Raw genomic sequence first — 17188 nt, forward strand, 5'->3', positions numbered from 1 at the left:
GTGCTTCACACCAACAGTCTGGCAACTTCAATTGCCCATTTCCATGACAGTGTCACGGGCTGCACAGAAAGGTTTACAGAGGGCACAATGCCAGGAAAGTCCCTGGAGAAGGTCTACGTAGAGAAGACTCCCTTTTAAACCACAGTCTCACCCACAGGACCCATGACAACTGATCTGTCCAAGAACTGAATGCAGGGAAAAGGCATTTATTTTTATGCACTTGATTGGCAATGGCCACAGGGTAGACCCCTGAACTTGGCTCCCCCTTCACTGGCAGAGCTGCAGGGGCTGAGGGAATTGCAGCTCCCAAAGCCTCAGAGCAATCACATGGTTGCTTGCAAGAAAAGTTTTGAAGGTGGAAGACCCTTTACTCAGACCTGGAAACAGAAAAGCCAACACTTCTTCACTCCATATCATGTCTCTGAGAACCACAGTCACCATGAACTGCCTTGAAACCAGACTGCAGCCAAAAGCAGGCTCCCAAAGTTAGGACACTCTTCCTAATGCCAGCGAGGAGGCTGTGTGTACACCCTGGTTCTGTGTAACCTCAGGCAAGGCACTGCCTTGGTTGCCCACACCTCAAACCTGCTAAAAGTAACCTTTCCTGGTCTTTCTTTAACTCTCCAAGAACATGAATTCCCCTGCAAGCCCAGAACATACCAGTCTCCACATTTAGCTGGCCAAGCAGACCCTTTGGAGCTGTGGCCTGGGCCCTTCAAATGCTGCTCCTGTATTTCAGATGGCTTTTGCAAACCTCCTGTAACCTGAGCAGACAAAATTGATGCTGGCACTGGAAAGCAGTTATGCAATATCCAGGAAGTAAAACCCTTTTGGCAGGGGCATGTGAAAGGAGATACAGGTGGGAGGCTCCAGCTGCTGAGGTGAAAACCATGTCCCACGAGAAGCCTGGGAGAGAGGAGATGGACGTGTCATAGAATCGTAGAATGGTTCGGATTGGAAGGGAGCTTAAAGATCATGTAATTCCAACCCCCACTCCAGTGACTGTGTCCCTTCTCATTGCTGTTCTCCCAGATAATCTCTGCCATGAAGGGTGGACAGATCTGGACAACAAGGTGAAGACTGCTGGAAAAAGAGACAAGCCAGACTGTCTGAATCTGAAAAGCCAATAGACAGGAGGTCTGTGCAGATGCTGTTCACCCTGCATGTTCCAAGTGTCACCCTTTTGCATCCAAAGGTGCCTAGTCAGCCACATGTTCACTGAATTGTGTCTTGTCTTCCCTCTCTCAGTGCTACCCTGGAGCATGCAAACACAGGAGGCTACTGAGGCGGAGCTGGGAAGGTGCTGGGAAGGTGCTGGGCACCCCTGCAGGGTGCAGCCTGTCTGTTGCCCTGGTAAGTGCTGTGCCATGCTGTGCCATGCCATGCTATGCCTGATTCCTCCGCCAGCCAGGCCCTGTTGCTCCCAAGGGCAGGGTTTGGCTGAGGCAGGCTGGCCCTGGCACGTGTGAGCAGCAGGGCATGGATCCTGTTTCCTTGCGCTGGCACGTGCTGCACTGTGTGGTGGGAATGTACAGGCTTGAGCCTCACAGGTGAAGTCTGAGGCTGCTCCCACCCCTGCTGCCAGGGCAGCTGCTCCAACCTGTAAAGACAGGATTCTGCCCACGGCATGTTTTTCTCCAGCCATGCAAATGAATTTGCTGGTAACCAAGAAGTGGGATCTAACCAATGCTCTGCACCACCTACCCATGTCAGAGCTGCTGGCATTCCTGTCCTCCTTTTCTCCCTGCTGAAAGCCCCTGAGTTGCCAGCTCCATGTAGCTGCCCTCCCACCCTCAGCCAGAGAGACCTGGCTTCCAGCACTGCCAGTTCAGCTGTGAACAAACATCCACCAGTCGCTTGCTGCTTTCTCCTGTGTGAAGCATGCAAAATATTTGGATCCTGGCTGCAGAAGGTCCTGCACCCTGCTTCTTTCTATCCCTTGCAAGAAGCTGCCTTGCTTTCCCTGGTTAAGCACATTCCTTCCACTCTCCCTTCCTCACTTTGCCCTGAAGCAATTTCCAAAGCATTTTTGTGGCATCCAAGACCTGGAGACAAATTCATGAGCTGTGGAGATGTGGTTTCTGTCATGTGCTCTTAGCTCTGAGTCCTGGCTAGTGCAGGGGCACTGGATCTGCATGCATGAGGGCACCCACTGTGCTCCTTTCCTGAGGGTTGAGGGGTAGTTACTATTTCCCAGCTGGCTGCTTCTAAGTGAAATCAAATTGCTCACCATGAGCTGATTGGGAAAATACTGTGTCTGTGCATTCTCTCCCAGGTTCCTGACTCTCAAAATAATCATTATGTGGCCTGGAAAAGATTATTATTAACCATAAGCCTGGGAACTGCTTCTATTATTCAGCTTTACGGGAATCCATACAGCTCTCATGGAAGGGGATTATTTACCTAGGCCCTGAGAAAAAGTGGAGGAGCCTGCATGCTCCTTCTGGCTATTGTACTGCCAAATCCCACAGCAAGGCGTCTGGAGAGCGGTTTCCTCTAGCTGTCATTAATCCTTGTGGGCTTGACGACCTCAGTGCACGGCATCCTTTGGGTCACCACTGCTGGGAAGCCAGACCATTGTTTCAGGCCTTTTGTTCCAGACAGAGGGCTTGCTGGAGCTGAGGAACCAGGCTTTTCAGGTGTCACCATCACAAAGTGACTGGCTTGCAGCCTGGCACTTCCTCAGACCTTTCCTAGCTGTGCTGCTGGGAAGCCAGCTGGATTTGGACCCATTTTGATGAGGCCAAAGGAGGGACTGGCCCCGGGATGTCCCAGTATGAGCTGTGCCCACTCTGCATGAGGGTGAGTGGCTGCAAGGGGGTGGCTCCACCACAGCCCCCATGGATAGGATGGGACACCCAGGACCCCTCATTTCCTCCTGGTCCCTAACTCCCAGCCTGATCCTCTAGGCCCTGCAGGAAGCAGGAAGACCCAGTTTCAGTTCAGGGCATGCATTGAAGCAAAGGAGATGTTCTCTTTCTTTACGAGCTAACAGGAATCTTGCAGGGAGGCTTTCTAATAGGGATGTTGCCCATGGCATGAGTGTGCACAAATGTGCATGGAAGGAATTGTGGCATGGAGGGAAACCCCAACAGGCCCTTCATTCTCACCATGGGCTTGTGGAGCCCTTTGAGGTTCTTTTTATGGTGAGAACCTTAGAAGAGGAACAGAAATCTGGGTATTGTCCAACCCAGGGTTCAAAGGGGGTTTATAGCTCTGATGGGAAAGTTTCTGTTCAAGATTGCATCTGTCTCAGCACAAACTACACTTTAGGGACAGCTCAGAAGGAAGCAAGCTGTGATTTCTTCCCCGCTAATGCTGGCAGGCAATGCACTGGCAAGCTTGGAAAGAGCTGCCTTTTCTTTTTCTAGATGAGGCATGGGAAGGTGAACTGGGAATGCCTACCTGTGGGCAAGGCCCCACATTGCTCCCTGCTCCTGTCCCTCTCAGGGCTTCAGGAAGGCCATGGAGCAAAGCAGCCAGCTCCTACGGCCCACCACATTGTGACTAGAATCTCTCCTCCCTGGCTTGCAGCTGGAGCTCCCTCTTCCTGCCCTCTTCAGGGGTGTTGGGTGCCACCACAGCTTTGCAAGTGGCAGCAATATTATTTTGATGCTGCAATCACTCCTTTTTGGTAATTCACTGGTTTCTGAGGTGCTGCTAATGGATTAGCAGAGGGATGAGAAAGTCACTTTTTACAGCAGCCCAGCAGTGATGCCAGAAGTGCATCCAGGATATGAAGAAGGTCTGTCTGATGGCCCCCATACGCAGAGCTGTGCTGCTGTCCCCCCCACTGCCACCTGTGCCAGGGACACAGGGACAGTCTGTGGGTCTTCCCAGCCCACACAGCATGGGGCTGTCTCAGAGACCCCTGAGGGAGTGCATCTCATGGCCCTGTGTGCAGTGCTGGTCTGGGGCTGGGGACACGCCAGTGTGGCTCTGTGCCTGGGCTCGCAGCCCAACCTCGAGTGCAGAGCTGCAGGGACCCAGCTGTGCAGCTGCCCTGGGCAGCCCCTGTGCCTTGCAGGGATCACACAGCACCAGCATGGCCCAAGGGACCTGCCCAGAGCTCCCCTGAGAGTCTGCAGCAGAGCAAATGTCCAAGCTCTGTGTGACCCAGCCGGTGCCTGGTGGATGCATAGCCACCCTGGTCCTTGCACCAGCCTTCCCAGCGCATGGGGAGTGGGATGACTCTGCTCTCAGGCATTATCCCTCCACCTTCTCCCTGATCTTGCCCAGCAAGCAGCGTGCAGGGGTGTGGAGGGACACCCTTCCCGTCCCATGTGCTCAGCGGATGCGGATGGCGGTGGCAGCCGGACAGAGCTGCTTTCTCCAGCACAGTGCTGCCATTGTCCAGCTGGGCTCTGGGGCCTCTCATCCCCACCAGGCAGGCACATCCAGGACCTCTGTGGCCCAACAGCACAGACAACGAGGTGAAGGGGATGGATGTAAGCCTCTGGAGCAGGCAGCCCACCTTCATGTCCCCACGGTGCAGCCCCACTGCTTTTTGGATTTCTGTGCAAAAGATGATACAAGGCAGTGCGGTAAGGCAGTGGCTAAAAAAAGGGAAAATCTGAATGAATACGAGGGGGAAGGGAGAGCAGATGACGCTGAGATGTGAGGGGCAAGACGCAGCCAGTGAGGCAGAGCCGGGCTGCGAGCCGGAGAGGAAAAGCCGTGAGCCCCGTGGGAGCTGGGCTGTGGGAAGAGACAATGCGATGGAGGGGAAGGAGCCAGCTCCCGCTCTGGGACAGGCACAAGGCTGCAATTAGAGAGAGGAGACAGCATGTCTGCCCAAGCTGGGAAGTTTCCTTCTGCCATGGACACAGGGTCATGCAGGGGCAGGGGCAGAAACCCACTGCCTGCTCTGTGCCCCACACACAGCTCCCCTTCCACTTGCACCCCTGAAGGGGAGTAGAAGCCCCGAGGGGAGACACTGGCAATACCTGTGGCTCCAAGGTGCAGGGGCTTTGCTCTCCAATGCTGGCACGAGATGTCTGCATTGCTTTGTGCTTGCACTGCAGTGGCACAGTCATACCAGGCTCCCTTCCCTGAGTCAGCCCTCCTCCCCTGGCTGTCCTGCGCAGCTCCCCCCTGCCTCCTAAACCAGCTGATCAAATACCGATGTCCTCCAGGCAAGCAGATTGCTTGACTGCCCACCTCTCACAGCTAGCACCCTTCAGTAGGCTTCTGGGATTTTCCAGGATGAAGGATGCTATGGAAATATGCAACTCTGGAGTGCAAGCTCTGGTTTTAGTGTCCTCCTCTACACTGCGATTATCTAGCTCCCAATGGAAAATTCAAGTTTGTTTGGAAACAAAGTCTCTGGGTTTGGTTTGGAAAGGCTCAGAAAATACTGTGCAAGGGTCACAAACTTTTAACACGAGCCATGTTTGGCTGGGGCTGTAAAAGGGGAGGGAGGTAGAGAAGGAATATGAGCACACACCATTTTTGCTACTTCAAACTTGGCTGGGAAACTCTTTGTGCTTTGCTCTCTCTCCGGACATAAAGGTCCAAGAAAAGAGTTAGGTGCTCTAAAAACAAAGTAAACGAGTTATGAAGCCAGGGGAGCTGATTTCCAAATTTGCTTTTTACAGCTCATTTTCACCACCCAGCCAAGAGGCAGATGAAGCAGAGCTTCTGCTGGAGTGATAGCAAAGGGAGATGCTTGAAAAAAGCCAGCAGCTCCTGGCAGGGCCAGAAGAAAGAGGAGAGTCCTGGTGAACCAACGGTGGTTTTTTTAAAATATAAAATAATATGCTTCAGACTTGCAGTGGTTTTTGCTTCCTGATCAACAGTTTTAAGCCAACCCAACTGCTTTCCTCTTTTACTGGTCATTTTAAGATCTTTTCACCGAGGTGAAATGAAGTACGAGGCGGGGGAGGAGACCTGACGGTTTTCCTGCCATTCTCACCTGCGTGGGAGCGGCGGGAGCTGGGACTTAAGGCAGCACCAAGTATTCACAGACCAGGCAGTCACACAGAAGTGTGGAAGATCACCACAGAGTATTTAGAGCTGTGCAGCAATAACAGCTAATTTGTTTTTGCCTAAAGAGCGGTTTTGGTTGGTTTTGTTTCATTTTAAATAAAGACATTTGGACTCCAAAGGTCATTTCCGTGGAATAACAATGCTCCTTTCAGAAAGGGGCACCGGCAGGGTCTCCGTTACTCCCAGTGCTCCCAGTCTGGTTTGAAAGCCCAGCTGCAGCTCAGCTGGGCGAGCATCCCCTGGGCTGCCCTCTGCACGTTGCAGCAGCTGCTGTCCCAGTGCCCCTGCCACGGGATGCGCCGGAACTCAGGACGGAGTGTTGGCTTCTCTGCTGGGGTGTTTGCAAGTGCTCAGAGCCTATTTGACAGTGAAATGAGGGTGGTGTCCAGTCCCTCTCCCCCCTCGCCCCAACCTCAGCTGCATCCCTGTGTCTTCTGGGAGTGCTGGCAGAGGATGGTGCATCCCCAGCAGGCATCATGCAGCTGAAGGTTTTCTTCTTCCTCATCAGGTATGGCATGAGGACCAGATATAATCAAAAAATCTGATTTTAAATGCAGTGTGGGAAGGTCTTCCATGAGCTGCTGCCTTTCAGTGGCAGGTGAATGTGCCTCACTGACTTCAGTGAAATTGCTACCATGATCTGTATCCATGCCAGTATATCAAAGCTAGGCAATGCAGGAAACATTCAGCAGAGCTGGGTGAAAAAGCAGGCAACTTGATTCCCAGATCTAGTTACATCACATACTTGTTTTCCTACATGCTTCCTAAATAACTGTTCTCTCAGGCTTTAAGCAGGCAGAAGGCATTGGAGCTGTGAAAAAGTAAACTTGAGGCTCAGGCTGTTCTCTGTCTTGCAGGCATGTATTTGCCAAAAATTTCCTCTCTGCCTCAGTGCAGCCCCCAGCATCACTTCCTGTCCGTCAGGCTTCAAGTTTCAGGGCACTTTGCTTTAAAAGTACCTTATCTTTGATTCTGTGTGGGGAAAGGATCTTCAGAAAGAAGAAGCCCTTGAGTTAAAAAGAGCTCCCCTCCTTAGCAAGCACTGCTGTTTGTCACTCTCTCGGAAATTTGTAAACCCTTTTCTCTGTATTTATCTAACTCTGCTATTTTGGGATTTGCCATAACTGTCTGCACCAATGAGGTGTGTGGAGGGGAGAGCGTTTGTGCTGCTTGGCTGATATTTTTGGCCAGTGCAGTGCTCATTTCTGGGAACTTGGGTACCATGGGAAGATTGAGTTCTGATCCCTGCATCTTTCAGCCTCCTCTTCCTCTTCTGAGAGCATTGATGCCCACAGTGGCTCAGCAGTACCCAGCGTAGATGCCTCTGGGTGTGCTGAGGGCTGGAGGAGAGAGGAGAAGGAGATTGGGATGGATGGCACAACTGGCTGCAGTTGTACCTCTTCTCCCATTCCAGCACTCTTGTAGCTAAGGAAAATTCATCACGGCAGCTGAAGGAGGTCTGCACAATTTCAACTCCCAGGGGCATGGTGAGACTGTGATGGTCCCAGGAGAGGGCAGTTTACTTCCTCTGCTCTTTCCAAAGCGGCCCTGGCAGCTCCCAGCCAGCCAGCTCCTGTGTGGGGAAGAGCAGCATGGGCCAAACGTGGCCAACCAGGAACAGAAAGGAAAGGACTTCATCAGCCCACAGTCCTCCACAGGGAGGTGTGAGTGCACACATATTGTATGCATGCATGTGTGTGTTTGTACCTTAATACTCTACAGCTTACAAGACACTCGTAATTTTAATTTTCTTGTCTGGCAAGGGCCTTTCCAAACCAGCTCCAGACACAGCTAACCATGTCTGCCCTATGCTGCTCTCCTGTGCTGTCAACAGAGAGATCTGTCCCAGCCTAACCAAAGTTGTGTTCAGAGCCATTGCGTTATCAACTGATCGTACACAAAGGTCTTCCAAATTTCTTGGAAGCTTGCAGGAAAAATCTTTTTCAGTTCCAGAGTTTTGATTAGGGCTTGTCTTCCAGTAGCCGGGAGGTCACAGTGTCTGCACAGATCAAAACCTGAACATCTGCATCCTATTACACAGCATGTTGATTATTTTTCAACATTCCCCACGTCTTCTAGCAGTGACAGTGGTGATTAAAGCCTGGAGTGGATTCCTGAGTAGCATTTCAGCTTCCTTTACTTTCGCATCCTGACGGTAAACAGGAGAAGAGGGCTTTCCTTGGGCACTAGGTCAGGAAGCCCATGTGCCTCAGGGTGATGCTGACGCACTGATGAAAGCCCGGAGATGTCAACTGGTACAAAGCAGCTGAACAAACCTGCCAAGGGGTGCCAACAATAGCAGGATGTCACTGCAGCTCGCAGGGAGGAGATTTCCATTCACTGATTTGGCTCCCGTGCCAAAAGCTGTCCAGTGGTCCAAGGAATAAAGCCATTGTCTCCAGGAAGTGACCTGGAGCAGACTCTGGTGCCTCAAAACGAATGACGGGGATTTGGTTTCCCATCCGCAGTGCCACAGCAGCAAGAGGAAGAGGAGGAGGTGTGTGAGGCAGGCTCTGGGCAGGGCACCTCTGGGCAGCCCCCCTTGCACCTCTCACATGGTCTGGAGCCCCTGCTACAATGGGGCTCCATAAGCCTTCTTGTAGAAGACTGGGACTTTATTTTCCTCCTTGGTGGAGATAGAGGAGACAGGTCAGGGAGATCAAGGAGCCAGGAGGAAAAGGATTATTTGTGTCAAGTCTATAGCAAGAGGCTGGAGCTGCCAAGCAAGTATTCCAGCCAGGAGACAGTTTCAAAATTTCCTGAGAAAAGATTTTACTTTCTCTCATTATGCATGGTGGGATTAATGAGCCCACATTTCTGGGCTGTTGGGTTTGGGCTTGTGCAGGTCAGCATTCAACATTCAAAAAACGTACTTCACCGTAATTTTCTCTACACGTCTGTAAGGAAGCCAAGGGTAGGAAACCGTCCATAAATGAGGGCAACTGCTCCAGGGGGGTCCCAGCACTGAAAGTAGCTGCTGTCTACAGTGTGGATCCAGGCAGAGGGGAGAGAGGACAGAGGAGGTCAGACCCATCCAGCCGCTCACCCCTTCCCCTGGGAAGAGGGGCTGTGGCACACACCGGGGCACAAGCTCTGCACAGTCTTCCCCTCACCTCAGGCCTCTGCAGCTCCTCCTATCCTGCTCCCTGATTACCTGCCTGGTATTTTTCTGCTTGGCTGTCCGTCTGTCCGTGTGTGTCCTCCTCGGCGTGTGCCAGTGCCGTGTCCCCATGTGCCTCCCGCACGTGCACCCCTGTCTGCGTGTCTCCCTTGTCCCCAGCCTGTCCTGCTCTCAGTAAAGGCTCAGGTTGCCCGGGGCTGCCTGCACATCTACGTCCATCTGTGTTTTTCTGCTCAGTTACGCTCGTGTGCCTCTCCCTGCGGCCGCCTTCCAGCGCCTGCCTGCGTCTCTGCTTGCATCTGTGCATCTCCCTCCGCTGGCCCTTTTTATCCTGGTAAACAGGACAGGCACGTGCATCCAAGCCCCGTGCGCCCAAGTTGGCTGGAATTGCACCGGCTGAGAGCCAAGACAAAGGACAGAGGGGAGGAGGAGGGGTGGAGGAAGTGAAGGGGAGCGAAAGGGCTGTTGGAAAAGGCCTAGGGGACAACCCAGCTTCTCGTTGCCTTTGCGCTGCTCTCATGGAAAAGATCCTCAGATAAGCCTGCTCGTTAAGATAACGACCTAGTGCCCGCAAGCCACCGAGCTGGAGGTGAAGAGAAGCTCTCCTTCATCCTCCGAGACACGAAAGGACAGGATGAACCAAGGCAGTTACCTCTCGGGCTAATGGGGGTCAAGGGTGGGGGGCGCAGATGCACATCACAGCTCAGGCTAAAGGGGAGGGCTGCAAGGGGGCTGGAAAAGGCAGACTCAAGGCAAAAATTCTCCAATTTCAGAAAAATGCAGCATGTGCAATTAAGGCTGGTTAAAATAGGAGCAACATTACACCCCTCCCTCCCAGAGAAAGTGCAGCAGGCACTGCATGACATAGCTTGGAAACACTTTCTCAGAGCCTTGGTTAAAAATTTGTCCCCTACACACTGTCCACCACATCGTGCACCAGATGAACAGCCACCTGTGTGAGAAGCTTCCATGCTGTGCCCACAGGCGTGGTGGTGCAGGGGAGGATGCTGCAGCAAGGGCATGTTGGGACTTTCCAAAAGGGTTTGCAAAGGGCGAAGGAGCTGTGGCTGCTGTGGGCTTTGGAGAGTGCAGAGGACACTGACAGGCCAAATTACAAAAACCAGAGAGGCTGGATAAGAAACCCTGGAAGAGGAGGGGCTGGCAAGGTTTCTGGAGATACAGCTGGGAGGAGGGATGGAGCAGGCTGGCTCTCTGCATGGCAAGGGCCACAGCAGTGGTCAGAGGCACCCTGGAGCACCGGCAGTGCCAGCAGTGTACACAAGCGCAGGGAGACGCAGGGCTGGGCAGACAGGAAGAGGCACAGAGGCAGGCACAAGATGAGTCAGCTGTACCAGCTGATGACTAGGGGGGGTCCTGGAAGATGTCAACGTTTCTGCCTCACTTTCTGGAAAATACCCAGCCTCGATGGAAAACTACTGCAGCAGAAGTTACCAACACAAGTCCTGCTTCTAATACCGGGCCAAAACCAACACAGCAGTGCTTGCTTTTCCAAATTTTAATATGACTCCTTTAGTGCTATATGGAGCCAAAGAAGCCTTAATGAAGCAGTTGACAAAATGGAAGGAAGGGTTGCCACCCAGACAGCCTGGGCAAACTTAAGAAGAGGTCAAATCCTAGGTCACATTTTTGCGCCCTGGGCGATTGTTATCATAAACTCTTAATCCAATTTCAATCTCAGCAATTTCTTCTGGGAGATCAGGACAGAAGACTTTAAACAATCGAGGAGACGCCGAAAGCTTCCTTCTTCGCCTGGCCCTCCAGCAGATGACAACAAGCAGGACCAGACCCACTGCAGCGGTCCAAAACAGCCACCCAGAAAAGAGCCTGGATTCCTCTGCATTCTTGCTGTTCTCAAGCTCCTGCAGCAGGTGAATCAACTCCTGGTGCAGATACACCTCACGCTCCAGCATCTGTTTGGCTGTGGCTTTGCTGATCTGATGACGCTGCTGCAGGCCAGGCTGGAAGATGTTTCTGGCCACTGAAGCTAGGAGGAGAGCAGTTGCTGCAGCCATGGTCTGGAGGAGGTGGGAGGAAAGGGGGCTCATCAGGTCTGGGTGGGAGAGAGGAGAGAGCTGGGGACACCCAACATATTCTCAAAGCCTCTCTGGGCACCTGCCATCTCTGGGAGCCCCAAGCCTCTCTGTCCCAGACACAAAGGTGGTACTGTGCCCTGTCCTGAGTGGCTTGGCTCTCTCTCTGTTTCAGAACACCCTGGTATCTGCCCTGTCCTCCATCCAGCCCAGTCTTCCTCCTGCATTTGCACTCACCAGTCACCTGAGTCCTACATGAGTCCAGCTGTGGTGAGGCTGGGATTGCCTACTGATGCCCCTGGTGACTTCTCCCCCTGTGACTTGTCGTCTGTGATGTCACAGCCAGCAGAGCCACATGACCCAGCCAGCAAGCCCCAGGCCTTGTCCCCACCAGCCAGCTCAGCAAGGTCTGGCCACCACACCAAGAGCAAACCCCACCTGCAGAAGTGAGCTCCCGGGGATGCTCTTGACAAGGAGACTCCCCTCCAAAACTGTAATTGAAATGAAAATGGGGGCTGCAGGTGGATGTCCCTGACCTAAGGATGCAGTGTTTTCTGGGCCAGGTGGTCTGACTCCAAGTTAGCTCAAGAAGGGCTATGAGCCTTTGGGCAGAGACAACTCTCCTCCGTCCCATCCTCTTGGCTTCCTTCTGCTGGGGCAGAGCATATGGATAGCGGTTAATTTAAGACAAATTTTTTAAAAAATCAGTGCAGCTTATAAAATCAGGAGAGGTCAAGAGAGGGTTTCCTGCAGCTCTCAGTGCTCTCAGGTACAGCAGCAGGGGACATCTTCACTGCCCATGGGAGAAGGCTGAAAAAAACCAATAAATCTCATTACTTTTCTTTCCCTTAACCACCCATTTAACTCCCCATGCCTTCCGCTTGTTCCTTGCTATCTAATTAAATTTCCTCAGATGACTATGTTTCAGGGCAGAAAGCTGGTGTGGGAGGTGTGCAGGTCTCCCAGTGCTTGGCCAGCTGCAGGGAAAAAGAGGCTGTGTGCCCCCCATGCTCCCTGAGTCCAGGCTGTGTCCCTGGCTGCTTTGTACAGTTGGATGGAGGCACAACCAAGGGCACGCTGCAATCATCACTGCAGGTTAGGAGATAAGCAGCCCTCTCTTAATGAGGACATGATATACCTGGCAAGACTGTACCCCTTGTGGGGAACAACAGGCTCTTTCACTCCAGGCCCTGGCACAGCCAGGAGCAGCTGTGAGACAGAGGGAACAACAGCTGATAAATCAGCTCAGCACCACAACGCCCACGCTAAGGGCACAGCCCCACATCAGCTGTTGTTGGGAAGCCCTGGGATGTCCCAGGATGTTGGATTCTGCCAGCAATCACAGGAATACAGCAGTTCTGGAGGGCTACAGCTTTGCTAAAATTGGCTTTTCCAGGAAGGCAGATGGGCATGGCAACTCTCCAGAGCCAAGGGAAAGCTGCATTTCTGCCTGTGCTATCTACTGAGGGAAGCCAATCCCAGAGGGAAAAGAGCAGCATTACCACACTGAGATAGCCCTGCTTGCTGCTCAGGAGGTAAAATCCCCACTGAAAGGAGCCAAATTGTTACTGTGTGTATCTAAAGGCACTGAATTATTAAGGAGAAGAGCTCTCTTAAGGCTGCAGGTGAAGCAGAGAGCTTTACGGATGGATGATATTAAATGTAATGGACCTCTAATGGAAAACCACCTGACTGCCACAGAACAGTTTCTCAGCTGTGGAGCAAACCCAAGCAGCTGGAGTGAGTGTGGTACAGACCATTATTGCCCCAGGGAATGACTGGGTTTGGTAGTCCATTGCAGCATTTTGGAGTATTACAGTGAGCCCTTGATGGAGAGATACTCTCTCCCACCCTGTTCTCCGAGAATATTCACAATCTAGCCTTTGCTTTTTCTGGATGAGCCCAAAACAGCTTTTCCCTGGCTCACCAGTGCACACTTCCACGTGATTAAGGTCATATAAGAGCTGGCTGTTGCTTCCAAGTGTCCTGAATTTGCCAAAATTAGGCTGGATTTGTGGAAACTGGCTTCCCGAGACCTCAGGCACTTCCTGCTTTGAATACCAGGCCAAACACAACACAGCAACGCTCACTCTCCCAAATTTTGATATGACTCTTTTAGTCTCACTTGGAGCCACAAACTACAAAATTCATTTATCTGAGTGTCAGTGAGGAACCATGAAACACCAACACTTTAGGAAGCAGCAGGGAAATACCTGTAAATCATCCCAAAGGAGTTAGAGAGGGTTCTTCCTAAAAGGTGAGGAAGCTGATAGCCCAGCTGAAGTGTCTCTACACCAATGTACACAGCATGGGAAACAAGCAGGAGGAGCAGGAAACCATGGTGCAATTAGAAAACTACGACCTAATTGCTGTCCCAGAAACACGGTGGGATGAGTAGCACAAATGGAACACTACAATTGAGGGCTACAAGCTTTCTGGAAGAGACAGGGTGGGAAGGAGGGAGGGTTGTTGTGCTCTGGGTTAAGGAATCGATGGATTGTGGAGAGTTGCCTCTGAGAAACAGCCACAAACAGGTTGAGAGCTTGTGGATGAAAATCAAGGATGGGACCAACAAAGGACAGCTTGTGGGTGTGGTCTGCTCCAGGTGCCTGAACAGTTGATGAAGCTTCTTGCTTCAGCTACAGAAGCCTTACACCCACATGATTTCATCCAGATGGAGTATTTCAACCATCCAGATATCTGCTGGGAAAGCAGTCCAGCTGGCTGAGAGCAATCCAGGAGACTCCTGGAGTGCCTAGTGGACAGCCTACCAGTCCAGGTATTGGACAAACCAGCCCGAGAAGTGTTGCTGGACGTGGTGCTCACATGTGCTGATGAGCTCATCAGAAGTTAAGTGAAGGCAGTCTGGGCTCTAGCAGCCAGGCCCTGGGTGAATCCATGATCCTGAGGAACATGGGTCTGGTGAGGAGCAGAGTGAACTTTGGAAGAGTGAACTTCTATCTGTTTAAAGAATTAGTGGATGAGATCCCCTGGGAAACTGTCCTTAGGGACAGAGGAGCTGACCAGAACTGGTAAGTCTTTCAGGCTGCTGTTCTTAGCTCTCCATCCACGTGAGTCAGGAATCAAGCACCGAGTAACTCTTTAAGTGACCTGAGGAGTAGAAAAGGCCATTACAGCTGACTGCTCTGCTCTGCTGTGACAAGGAAGCCTTTGCTCCAAGACCTCATAATCAAATATAAGACAAACAAGAAAGGTGGAATAACCAGGGTGGAGAGGAAGTCAAGGGCTAGAGAAAAGTGTGATGTGTACCAGAGCTTCAGGGACTGAGGAATAGAGGAATAATTCTATTCCTAATTAACAGACTCACTTGTCTTATTTTCTGCTCTGACCACCATATGAGCCTTTTAAATATATAAGACTCCTCCCTGGCTATGTACACAGCCAGCCTGGCACCACCATCCATCTCAGCTACATGGCCACAGGTCACATTTTCAGAACCACTTGATGGGTGGATTAATGGCTACCTTTTTATTGCCAGCTCCCCAGCTTCTGGGGTGGGGCGGAGGCGGGAAGGAGAAAAATAACTAATAAAAAAACCCCATATGTGAAGTTTTGAAGTGTCATGAAGGTGGATAAAAAAAGTTGAGATTTTATTTTAAAATTAGTCTGTAGGGGGTTTATTTGCTGCTTAGTATGAAAAATGTGAGGCTTGTAGGTTCATTTTTCACACTTTCCCCCACACACACCCTAGGCCTGGAAAGTTACTTTATTATTTTTAAATGAAAATATGGAGCTTTACTGGAATAACTAGTAACTGTGGGTGTTCTTCAGTGCTGCCCAGTGCAGCCACCCACACAGAAAAATCAAGGTTTCCATTGCATTTAATATGAAGAGCGGGGTCTCTCATCTTCTCTTCAGGCTTTGAGAAGTAATATTTAATATGAAAACCCTAGAAGTGATTTACAAATAATTGTGATGGTTGATGCAGGTTCAATGTACTAGACAGCTCAGATTGAAGACTTTTGGGTTATTTTGCCTTTTTAAATTACTACTATCAAGAAGGAAACTACCCAGATTTAAAAGCTGCCCTGTACTTAACACAAAGAAAAGCCCAGCAGGATGCAGAAGGTCTGGGTGCAGACTAAGGGGAAGTCAGCAGCTGGCATACCCAGAGCCTGGGCTCAGAAGAGGGGCTGGGAAATAAATCACCATGACTCGCTCTCTCCATCGCCTATGGAACTGCGGCAAAGCAGCACTTCAGTCGGAAATCTCCTGTCCAAGCTGCTGTTTCTCACAGTGGAAATGCAACCCCCCCGAAGGACAAGGAGGGATTGTTTTAACCTCTCGGGCAGAGCCAAGTCTCCAGCCGCGCTGCAACAGGCAGCACGCCGATGCGATGCTGTTCCTGCTGCGGCACAGCTCCAGCCGCTGCTCCTGCTCTCACCCAGCCCACGGCCAGAGGGATTTGACTGCGGCAGCGCTCCTGCTGGGAATGGATCCGACATGGCCTCTTGCACTTTGCATACAGCTGCTCTGGCCACAATGATTCAGCCTCACCCTGGCTGACCAATGCTGCCTGTTATTCTGCAGAAAACCAGGGTGACATGCGTCATTTGGTCACACCAGGACAAGGCCAAACACTTTGGGCTCCCCGCAGCTGGCTCAGCTGCACAGACCATGCTCAGCCTGCTGTCTGCAATGGAGCTGTGGTCATCCTCTGTGGTCCTCGTGCCTGCAGGCAAAAGCACCTGCCCATGACATGGGGACACATAGAATCCTGGAATGGGTTGGGTTGGAAGGCACCCTAAAGGTCATCTTGTTCCAAGACCCCTGCCATGGCCAGGGACACCTTTCACTAGACCAGTTTACTCAAAACCCTGTCCAGCTTGGCCTTAAACATTTCCAGGGATGGGGCATCTACATCTTCTCTGGACAACCTGATCCAGGGCCCACCACCACCAGAGAAAAGAATTTCTTCCTAAAATCTAATCTCTACCTACCCTGTTTCAGTTTGCAGCCATTTCCCCTTGTCCTATCACTATGTGCCCTTGCAGATAGTCTTTCTTCCTCTTTCCTGTAGGCCCCCTTTAGGTACTGGAAATCTGCCTTGTGGGACAGAAGATGTGTACACCATCACGCTCACAAGACGTCCTCTCCAAAGCAGGGGAGCACGATTTTTACTGTCACTCTTGACTGGGAGGCACTTGGAGGGGCCCCCTTGGCATCCTATTTCCCACACACCATCACCTTACACACTGGGCAGGGCTGCCTGCTGTGCTGCAAAGGTGCACAGGAGGAGAGGTCTTCCTGCAGGGGCCACCCCTTTCCAGCTGCACCCAGGGGCTGCTGCAGGTTTGGGGATGGTGGCAGGGAGGGGGATTGCTGACAGGGCACAGGTGCTGTCCCCAGGGCTGAGGCAAGCTGCACTGAGTGCCAGCAGGGAGTCACACCAACAGCCACTGCTCTTTGTGCCCTGGCTGCCTGTCCCAGGAAGCAGTGTCTTCAGAAGTCACGTAACCCAGGGTAGGGCTGACTTGCTGACACAGGGCATGCCCTTGCCCAGCAATTAATTTGGATGCAAGTAGTATTTGCATGCTAATTACTCTGCCTAAGTAACACCATGTGTGGCATAAAGTGTGAGTGCTTTTCCATTTAGAGACAAAATTTTTGAGATGGATGAAGCTCAAAGCAGATCCAAGGTAATGCCTACAGTTTCCACTCAGCATCATCCTGACTTTATTAGACTGCTGTGTGTGAGCAGGGGAGCCATGAGGTGCCCCAAATCAGAGCAGGAGGGCAGAAGCATTGTGCTAAGCAATTAAAGAGCATCCCCATCCCCTCACGCCAGCTACCTGCGTGCCTGGAGCGTGCCTGGACTTTCCTTCGGGCTGGCACAGCACCCACTGCCTCCCTGAGCCAGCATCTGGGCGGGTGGGAAGGAATTTGGACCCAGTGGATCTGATTGCCAGCACTGTTAAGGAGGTGCATGCAGCCATCACAAGCTGAAAGCCTGGCTTTAGGACTAGTGACTGCATCCAAAGTGCCTGGCTGCATCTGGACCCTGTGC

The 17188-nt window shown here is 51.8% G+C and overlaps 2 long non-coding RNA genes across 2 annotated transcripts; one reads left to right on the plus strand and one right to left on the minus strand.

Moving 5' to 3' along the window:
* Positions 1 to 1247: 1247 nt before the first annotated feature.
* LOC146445254 (uncharacterized) lies at positions 1248 to 6106 on the plus strand. The gene is made up of 2 exons (XR_014854260.1): positions 1248 to 1353; positions 5598 to 6106. It is a non-coding gene; the product is annotated as an uncharacterized LOC146445254 (long non-coding RNA).
* A 4504-nt stretch (positions 6107 to 10610) lies between these two features.
* On the minus strand, positions 10611 to 16765 carry LOC146445255 (uncharacterized). Its single transcript, XR_014854262.1, has 2 exons — positions 11398 to 16765; positions 10611 to 11145 (listed from the first exon to the last, which is right to left on the minus strand). It is a non-coding gene; the product is annotated as an uncharacterized LOC146445255 (long non-coding RNA).
* Between the last annotated feature and the right edge of the window lie 423 nt (positions 16766 to 17188).

This window comes from Lichenostomus cassidix, chromosome 1 (assembly GCF_008360975.1).
Source record: "Lichenostomus cassidix isolate B80296 chromosome 1, HeHo_3.0, whole genome shotgun sequence".
NCBI lineage: Eukaryota > Metazoa > Chordata > Aves > Passeriformes > Meliphagidae > Lichenostomus > Lichenostomus cassidix.